Genomic DNA, 9,272 nt, shown 5'->3' with positions numbered 1-9,272 from the left:
AAGACTATCTCTCTGTCTTCCATGTACCACATGAGATGAATGATAGGACCATCTTTCCCACACTCATATTTTTAGGGCTTTCTCACCTGCAGCTCCCACATTATGTGGGGTCCCTGCTCCCCGGAGTACTGCAGCTGGCTAAGGGCAGGGTCAGCTCTCCTGCTTTCATGTTTCCAGGGCCAAGCTCTCCCAGAGGCCCAGGTGAGGGGTAGAGCCAGTTCTGCACAGCCCTCAGACATCATCGTGGTCTCTAGGCAGTAACCCAGACATCTGCCTGGTCTCTGGTAGCCACAGATTCCTGCTGCTACAGGGCCACAGACCCAGATGTGGCCCCCATTGGCAGCACATCAAGACCCCACCCAGATGCCATCTGGCTACTCTCATCAGGTTGTGCCTCACTCCCCTCCAGTTCTACCTGTCTTCATTGTGTCCACATCCTTCTTTTTCTTTTTCTCTCCCATCTCTCCATCACTTACTTGTTCCTCTTAGTGGTACCCAGGGCCTCTGAGCATCTGGGTTCATCTCAGGAGTGGTCTTGGGAGTGCTTTGTGTGCCAGGGGTCAAGCATGGTGTGCCCCCACCCAGACCTGCGTGGCACCTGACTGATGGTCACTTAGGTTAGCTCTCTCTCTGGGCTTCCTGGCGCTGGACTGGTGGTCACCTCAGGCTTGCTTTAGTCAGGGAATGTTAGGCTACTATTTCAGCTGTTCATAGGTCAAAAAAACTGAGCATAGATATAGCCTCTCTCCTTGAGGTCACCTACTGACACCCGTGTGACACAGCAGCCACACCTGTAATGCCTCTTGGGGAAGGACTTTTTTTTTTTTTAACAACAGTTTTTCAGTCTTGTGGGAAACTTTTCAAAATTACAAAACCCAACTGAGTAGGACTATGGATACTCACGTAGCAGCCAGCGGGTGGTCCAGCTTCCTGACCATCCTTATCCACAACTTCCTGTGTGCACCTCAGAGCGCATCTGCAGCACTGTTTACAAAACACAAACCTTTATCCCAACTTTCTGCAAACCTGGGTCTTTCCATAAAATCGTCCCTGGCTGAAAGCCACAGCAATTCCCATTTTCCTCAGCATGCATTCTGAAAAGTCAGGGTTGGGGCTCCCCAAACCACTAGGGTGGGATGCCCCTCCCAAATTGTTTTAGGAAACAGCCCCAGGCTCCGGGGAAAGAGTAATTCCTTCCCTCCGGTTTCCTTCACAGTCTGGAATGTAAAAACCAAACCCAACAGCCACGGGTTTGCCAAGAACTCCAAAAAGACGACCACGTGTCCGATTACCATGGAGACGCGGTGACAAAGGGAACTTATTCCTGCTGTTTAGACAGAGCAATCCTGCAGCCACTGTGAGGAAAGGGAAGCAGGCGGCCTGGGCCGCACACACCTGACGGCCGCCCACGCAGGGCTCTTGGTTGTCAGCGCCCGGGATTAGCACGTGGGCTTGTGCCGGGAGCTGGGCTGGCCGCAGGGCCAAGACAACTCGAGAGCCAAGCTTTCCTTCCTAGTTGTTGTCTGCATTGGCTCAGCAGACAGCTTTAGGATGACTTCAACAGAGAACGCATCTGAAGCGTGCTTTGTTAGCTCTAGCGCTATTTCACCCGGTTACAACCCTGGTCATTTACATGATGAGCCCTGTGATTTGACAAACCCCAGGCCGATCCTGAGCCTGCTCCCCTGATGTGAACGCAGTATTGAATTTGTGGTCTAAAAAGGTAGGCTCTTCAGTTAGACACTCAAGGCACCGGAGACTCAAGAATGGAGGGGTCCCCCGTTTAAAAAGAACTGGGTCTGAGTCAATAAGATGGCTCAGCACAGATGCTTTCCAGCAGGCCAGACAACCCTGAGTTTGGATCCCTGGGAAGATGACAGCGGGAGGAAGAGAACTCACTCCTGCAAGTTGTCCTCTGATGTCCACATGTACATTTGTGCCCAAACAGACACACACTTGCCCAGACTAAAAATAACAAAAATCGGCCAGGCGTAATGGCATGTGCCTTTAACCCCATCGCTAAGGAGGTAAAGGCAGATGGATCTCTGAGTTCAAATGCCAGCATGGTCTACAGAGTGAGTTCCAGGACAATGGGGGCTACAGACAATAATAGTGTCTCAAAAATATTTAATAATAATAATAATAGTAAGATAATAAAAAATAATTAGAGTTCAGAGGTGCAGGCCTTTGACTCCCAGCTTCGTGGAGAGCTGAGACAGGAAGAACACCAGGGGTTGGAGGCCAACCTAGGTTACGTTCCAATCCAGCCCAAACCAAAAACAAACAAAATTTTAAAGGCCTGGGCTTCAGATGAAGTGCAAGGCTAGCTTAGGTAACAATGAAACCTGTCCTAAAATAAAAAGGAGGGCAGGGATATGGGCCAGTACAACAGCCTGGTCTAGCATAAAATACCAATTTTTATCCAATTCCCAGTGACAACATTCACCCCAAATAAAACATATGCATGCATTACACACACACACACACACACACACACACACACACACACACACATCCTCATAGGAAATGCTGCTGGTGCTCTGACCTATCCACGTGACCTTTTTGGTTCTGTGTCCATGCCCATAGCAGCTCTCAACCAGGCAGGGGCCACCTTAGAAAGTGCTCCTTGGCCACAGGCCTGACCTAGGACCTCTGAATGTGTTACAGTTGTGTAGCTTGGTCTTCTTGTGGGATTCCTAACAGTGGGAGCAGGGGCTGTCTCTGACTCTGTTGCTTGTCTTTGGGACCCTTTTCCTGCTCCTCAGTTGCTTTGTCTAGCCTTAATAGAAGAGATGGTTCCTAGTCTTAACTGCGACTTGATATGCCTTTGGCTGGTTGATATCCATCAAGGCTGGCCCTTTTCTGAAGAGAAACAGAGGAGTGAGTGAGGTCAGGGTGAGAGGAGCAGGGAGGTGGGGGCAAGGAGGGACAGAGAGGAAAAAAGGGAGAGAAAATTGTGGTCTGGGTGTAAATTAAATTAAAAGAGAGGAAAAAAAAAAAAAAAGAAAAGTGCTCCTTGGGTGGGGCATCCTAGAGTGCCCCCTAGAGGTCATAAGTGGGACCAAGTTGAAGCAGCAACAGTACCCTCCTTTTTTTCTCCCTTCCTCCCTCTCTCCTCTGTTTCCCCCTCCTTTTCCTCTCCCCTTCTTCTCTCCCTCCCCCCTCTTTCCCTCTCCCAAATCCCTTTTCTCTTTATTTTAATGTGTGTGACCAGTGTATTCTGGAATACCTCCAGCCGCAGGCTGGCTTAAAAAACTCTTGGCCATCTTATCTCCCACCCAAAGCCCAGCCTCACAGCACAGCACAATTTTCTGGGAAAACTCAGCCAGGGCCAGAACAGTCGCAGAGAAGAGTCTGGACAGACGGTAGGAACTGTTTGGTTAGTAACTAACTGGTTAGGGAATTAAGCCCTCTCCTCTGACTGGGCTCCTTAAGTATTTGAGGTGAGAGGGAGGAGTTTTCCCTTAACCTGTATGGAATTAAGCAAAAACAAAGAATATATGCCATTCATCTTTTTTTTTTTTAAATACACACAGTAAAACTTGGACTTAAAAAAAACAGAAAGTATTTCTTTCAGAATGTCACATCACCAAGTGTCATTCCAACTAAGATTTGTTTAAAAATGAAAGATACTAGGTTTAAAAGTTTTTAAATGACAGTTTAGGATGGTGTGGTTTTCGGTGTGTAAGCCTCGGATTCCACCTTGCTAGAAGGCCAGGTGACCCCAGTTATCTCCAGACAGCTCCGGAAGAGGAATGGCTGTGACGGAAGCAGAGCTCGGAGACCTGGCACCCCATCTACCTAGCTTCCTCTCCAGCCTCTTCTTTTATGTCTTTACCACCAAGGACATTCAGAAGCACCCAGCTCTTTCTAGGCTGCTGGGAAAAGGACTGAGCCCTGCTGTGTTCTGCTGAACTCTGTATGTTGTTGATCATGTTAACCCAGCCTTTGGTAAGCTCTTTCCTACAGGTGCCCTTTGACCTTGGATGTCTTTCTGTGAATAAACAAAGCTGTTGGGAATGGGCCATTTGACAGACTCTCCCCTTCATGCCTGGCAACCTGGAGCAAGGAACTACCCAGAGACAACTGCACTCTAGCTGGGAGGGACACTGTCACCATGGCTACTGGAGAGAGACATGACCTAGCTTCATGAGACCTCATTCTAGTTCACAGCTTGTACCAAGAAGCCTCCATCCCAGGAAGGCAATCTAGTTCACAGCTTGTACCAAGAAGCCTCCATCCCAGGAAGGCAAGCCCTGGTGAGCATGAGAAGACCCCAGTGACTTCCTCACTACTCCAGAGCCCACCTCTTATGCTCTGGAAGCTTGCAGAAGCTGTCCTCAATCAGGTCTGGAAGACGAAGCCCACTCTCCTAATGACTCTGTTTGTGATCATCAGGTGGGAAAATTGTACCCACACCGGCTGTGATTGGTCCTTATAAAACAGGATGTTGTGCTGCGATATGTGAGCGTTAATATCATCTTTGTATGCTCCCTTGCCTAAGGCTATTCAGCTATGCTGTTCAACTCGCTCTTGGAGTTACTGGGGAGACACTCACCTATGCTGACCTCTGCGAAGCAACGTTAGGCCCCATAAAAGGCTTTTCTGAGTAGTGGCCTTTTATCTACTTGTCCCTGGTAATCAGAGGAGGCAGCGACTGACGAGATCCAGAAGGCACATGAGGAAGGACTTCGGAAGTGGATAGCGAAGGCTGAGAACTAATGGGGTGGAGGCAGGTCATACAGAGCCAAAGGTAAGGAGCTGTGATACAAGAGTCAATATTAAGGTCAGAGAGCTCCAGAGAGCTGTCACACTGGCCATTACCTGTCGCCACCACTGTGTGAGCTGCTGCTATGAGTCATGAATTTCTAGTTACCAAGTGCAGGGCAAATGCCAGCCAGGGTCCAGAGTAGCATAGCTCTCACCTAAAGCTGCCAGTCTCTGGCATGGAGAGCTTGGCGCCATCGCTGGGGCTGTCAGTCCACGAGGCCTGGACACCCAGGGGCCTGGAACTGGGAACACTGAGGAAACCATGCTTTGCCTTGAGTGACTTCTATTCAGACAGAACAAAAGAACCCCAGCCAGCTGACTGGTAATAAAACCATCAGGCATCCCAAGAGAGTATTTCATCCAACACTGTGTGGAACTCTTCATGTAGAGAAATATTTAATAACATGGAAACATTAACTCTTTCCTTTTCTTTCTCTCTTTGGAGACAGGGTCTGATGCATCCCAGTCTGGACCCCAACTTGCTGCAGCGGGCAAGGATGACCTGAACTTTTCTCTCTGCCTCCAATCTCAAATAACTGGGATTACAGGCATGAACTGCCGTGTTCATCTTTTTTAACTTTCTACTTGTTACTTTAACTTTAAACTCATTAGGAAATGAAAAGAACAGCTCCCAGAGCCTGGAGCAGGCAGCAGCGACATCTGGTCTACCCGTTCATTTTTCTGAGACTGTGGAGGTACGGGGCCAGAATGTGAAATGACCTCTGCTGGCCCGTGTATGCGAACATTTGGTCCCTGGCTAGTGATGCTGTTTGGGAGGTTGGGGACCCTTTGGATGTGGGGGCCTCACCAATAAAATAGGTCACTAGTGGTGACCCATTGGAGGGCTAGCTGTACTTGCTTCCTGGCTGTCAGGGGATGTGAGGATCTGGGCCTCACATTCCCAAATGCTGTGAACTCTCCTCTGTTGTCTCCACCATGATGGACTGAAAATTCTGAGGCTGTGAGAGGAAATAAACCTTTATTCCCATAAACAGCTTCTATCAAGGTATTTTGTCATATCAGTTAGGCAAGCAACTGAAGCTTGGGCATTTCTTGGGGTGAGAGGAGTCAGCCGTGGGAGACTTGGGAAATCAAGGAATGGGCTCTCAGCTCACTGCTCAAGCCCTGGCCTATCATCAGTTCAGTGCTCAGCCAAGTCTCTCTTGTTTTTGATCACAAGGTGGGAGACTTGTCTGGAACACCAGCAAGACGGGGGTGACCCTTCCTCCTCACTGTGGTGAAATGGCTCAAGGTTCGAGAAACCAGTGCCCCCCACATAGGTGGGTGCTATTGGCTGAGATGCAGAATCGAGGTGAGAGCCACATGTATCAAGCCTGAGGCTGTACAGAGCCCTACAAGCAGAGGTTCCTTGGCTTGCTGAGAGTCAGACCAAATGGTGAGCATAGTGAGCATGTGCTCCTGGTACTACCCACTGTCCTACAAGAGGCCTGAGCTGGGAGCTAGGAGGTGTGTTCTTAAACTCTCAAGGGTTCTCATGTATCTCCTTGCAAGCTCATGGTCATTGCTAGGTTGTGCACTAGGAAACCTACACGGCTTGTTGGCTGCTCCAACAGAGTCTCTGATGATCTGCATGAAATCCTTGAGGTAACTAGGATGAACTGAAGGTTCACTCTGGGTGGGGCATTTTGTTAAGCGTCTTCAAGCCTGTTTGCTTGAGTCATAACTTACAGGAAAGTATCCTTAGACTGATTTTGTATATGATGGAACTGTCTTAGAGAAGTGAAGAAACTCAATCAAGGTCACTTAGCAGTGAAGAAAAAGGACCAACATTCAAATCCCGGTCTAAGTTTCTTACTCCAGCTCGTCGTACTCAGCCACGCTACTTCTAGAAAGATCCATGGCTTCAGGTTTCTCTCACTAGGAGAAAATGAAATCTAAATTCTCTACCTGGAACCAGGGAGATTGCTCATTGGGTAAGAGTGCTCACTGCATAAGACTGATGGCTTGAGCTGGATTGTAAGAACACCATAAGAAGCCAAATACAGTGGCACTCATTTGTAATCCAGGACTCCCATGGGAGATGGGAGGCAGAGACAGGAAAATTAGTTGGAACCTTGCCCACCAGCAAGCCTGGAGTACACAGCACTGCAAAGAGACCGAAGAGACCCTGCCTCAACCAGGTGGAAGGAGAAAACCTTCTCCTGAAGGTTGTTCTCAGACTTCTATACAAGCACTGTGAAACATGCAAACATGCACACACACACCTACACACACACATGCATGCATGCACAAACACACCTTCTAAATATGCTTTCCAGTGGCTTTTTTACCTAGCAGTGGTAAGAACCCTGTGAAGGTGAGAGGTTTCCTCTCCTCACTACTTTATTTGATGGCATAGCACTAAGATGGCCTCTCTCAGAGCAATCTCCAACACAGTGGGATGAGTGCATGTACAGACACATCAACTGGACCGCCACCTTAGCTCACTCACTCTTTTTGAGACAGGGTCTCACATAGACCAAACTGGCCTGGAACTCTCTATGTGGGGGAGGACATCCCTAACTTCTGATTCTCCTGCCTCTACCTCCCTAGTACTGAGATGACAGGAAAGCACCACCATGCCAAGTTTCTGAAGTGCTTGGGATCAAACCCACAGCCTCGAGCATGGGAGGCAAATACTCCACAAGGCTGCATCTCCCAGCCCTTCACTCACGTTTCTTCCACATATTTTGACAGCCCCTTCCACTGGAGGTAGATGGGACAACACTGTTCCTATTGAGCTAAGCTGGTGATCAAAGTGAGCTAAGCTAGGTGATCAAATGGGCTTGTGTCTAGACTCAGGACTGGTCGGACTTCCAGGTCTGTGCCTTTCGATGAGAAGTGACTGGCCCGACTTGATTGCTCGCTTGCAGTGTTCAGACAAGGCAACCTTCGAAACACTTCTAACCAGCTACCTTTCTTAAACGCCATTTTTTTTTCATCAATGAAAAACCATTTTAGAAATCCATTATGCTAATTAACACGCCGGTGGGTGCTGAGCCAAGGCAGATAATTGGAGCACTTAGGCAACTTCCTCTGGAGTGTGGGGCTGCGATCTTTCAAACGTTAACTGCTCCTACAATGAAGATGAATGTGAGTGCATTGTGCTCGCACACACGGACACACACACACACACAAAAAAAAAAAAAAAAACCATATGTTTCCATCTGAGAAGTAAATTACAGACAACATATCTACCATAATAGCCAGCATTTACTGAGATCTCCTGGTATATCTGATACTGTGCTGAGTGACCAAAATAGCAAAGTTACCTCACTTAATCCTCGGGGAAGAAGCCAAGGCCCTGGAAAAGCCTTTGAGGAAGTTGTGAGCCGGCTCTGAAGTTGCGGTTGCCTGGAGAACTATCCATTTTAACTGATCCAGTGGCTGGTTGCCTATAAGTCCTTGGAGACCTCCTGGGAATTCCTCAGTCATCAGCATCGACCATTTCTCACTCTTGGCTCAAAACTTTGAACGATAAATAAAATCCTGTTCTTCAGGAAGGATTTCGCAGCATGACTTCTGAGCATAATTGATTCTGAAGCAGCCTTGGGAGCGCCTCTGTGAGACAACTGGGTTCCATCTGGCTCTGAGAGTCTGCCAGGCCCATGAGAGACCCACTGTAAAGTGGCCCTTCCTTTCCCTCTGCGGCCTCCCAATGGAAACCCTTCCTCTCGTTTCTGACCTGTATGTGTGTTTAAAGCTAAGTAGGTCAGCAGTGCCTCCCCTTCCCCCCAGTGCCCACAGGACTCTCTCCTCATGCCTGGGAGCTACCAGGACTTAAAGCATCACTACAGTGGACCACACAGCTGTCAGAGCAAAGAGAAGAAAGGATGGGTCCACCACAGGAGAGGAAGCTGTTAAGGACTCGGCTATCTAATGAATGTAGAGTTGAAAGAATTTGCTGGTAGATTCAGGAAGTATCTACAAGAAAGAGGAGCCTCAAGGCTGACTTTGACATATTTGGCCTGAGGCAAGAAGAACCGTTGCTGCCTTGACCCTGTGGAGTAGACTGGGAGGGACATGTTGGGGAGAAAGTGGACCTATTACCAGCTATTCAAAGCCTGTTCAGTTTCTGTTCCTGCTGATCACATCACACTTCAGCATAAAGCAGTGTGCTGTTTCACCCCTGCTGGGATCTCAGAAGGCTGAATTCACATTGCTAGCTGGGCTGGAAGTGTGTGCGTGTAGCGACTAAGACAGACTCTGCTTGGAAAATTGTCCTCCTTCTTAGCACACTTCCATCCTCTGGAATCACCTCCTTTGCTTAGGGTCCTCTGTGACAGACAACATCTATGATATCTACAGTCCTGGAAATGGTGTGTGTATGTGTGTGTGTGTGTGTGTGTGTGTGTGTGTGTGTGTGTGTGTGTGTGCTGGGGTAGGCAGGAGGGCAGACATCAGGAGGAGTCTCAGAAAATTGCCTGCCACACACAGAGCAACACAGAGGAAACAGTCTCCTTGAGCAACTTCCAGGCTGAAGGATGGGAGGAGGCAGGAGC

At 48.6% G+C, this 9,272-nt stretch overlaps 1 non-coding gene across 1 annotated transcript; it reads right to left on the bottom strand.

Moving 5' to 3' along the window:
• Positions 1-683: 683 nt before the first annotated feature.
• Positions 684-813, bottom strand: LOC129692325 (small nucleolar RNA SNORA17). The gene has a single exon (XR_008722679.1). It is a non-coding gene; the product is annotated as a small nucleolar RNA SNORA17 (small nucleolar RNA).
• Between the last annotated feature and the right edge of the window lie 8,459 nt (positions 814-9,272).

Source organism: Psammomys obesus, unplaced genomic scaffold (genome assembly GCF_907164565.1).
Source record: "Psammomys obesus unplaced genomic scaffold, mPsaObe1.curated_primary_1811, whole genome shotgun sequence".
NCBI lineage: Eukaryota > Metazoa > Chordata > Mammalia > Rodentia > Muridae > Psammomys > Psammomys obesus.
This window is presented reverse-complemented; position numbering and strand designations above follow the sequence as displayed.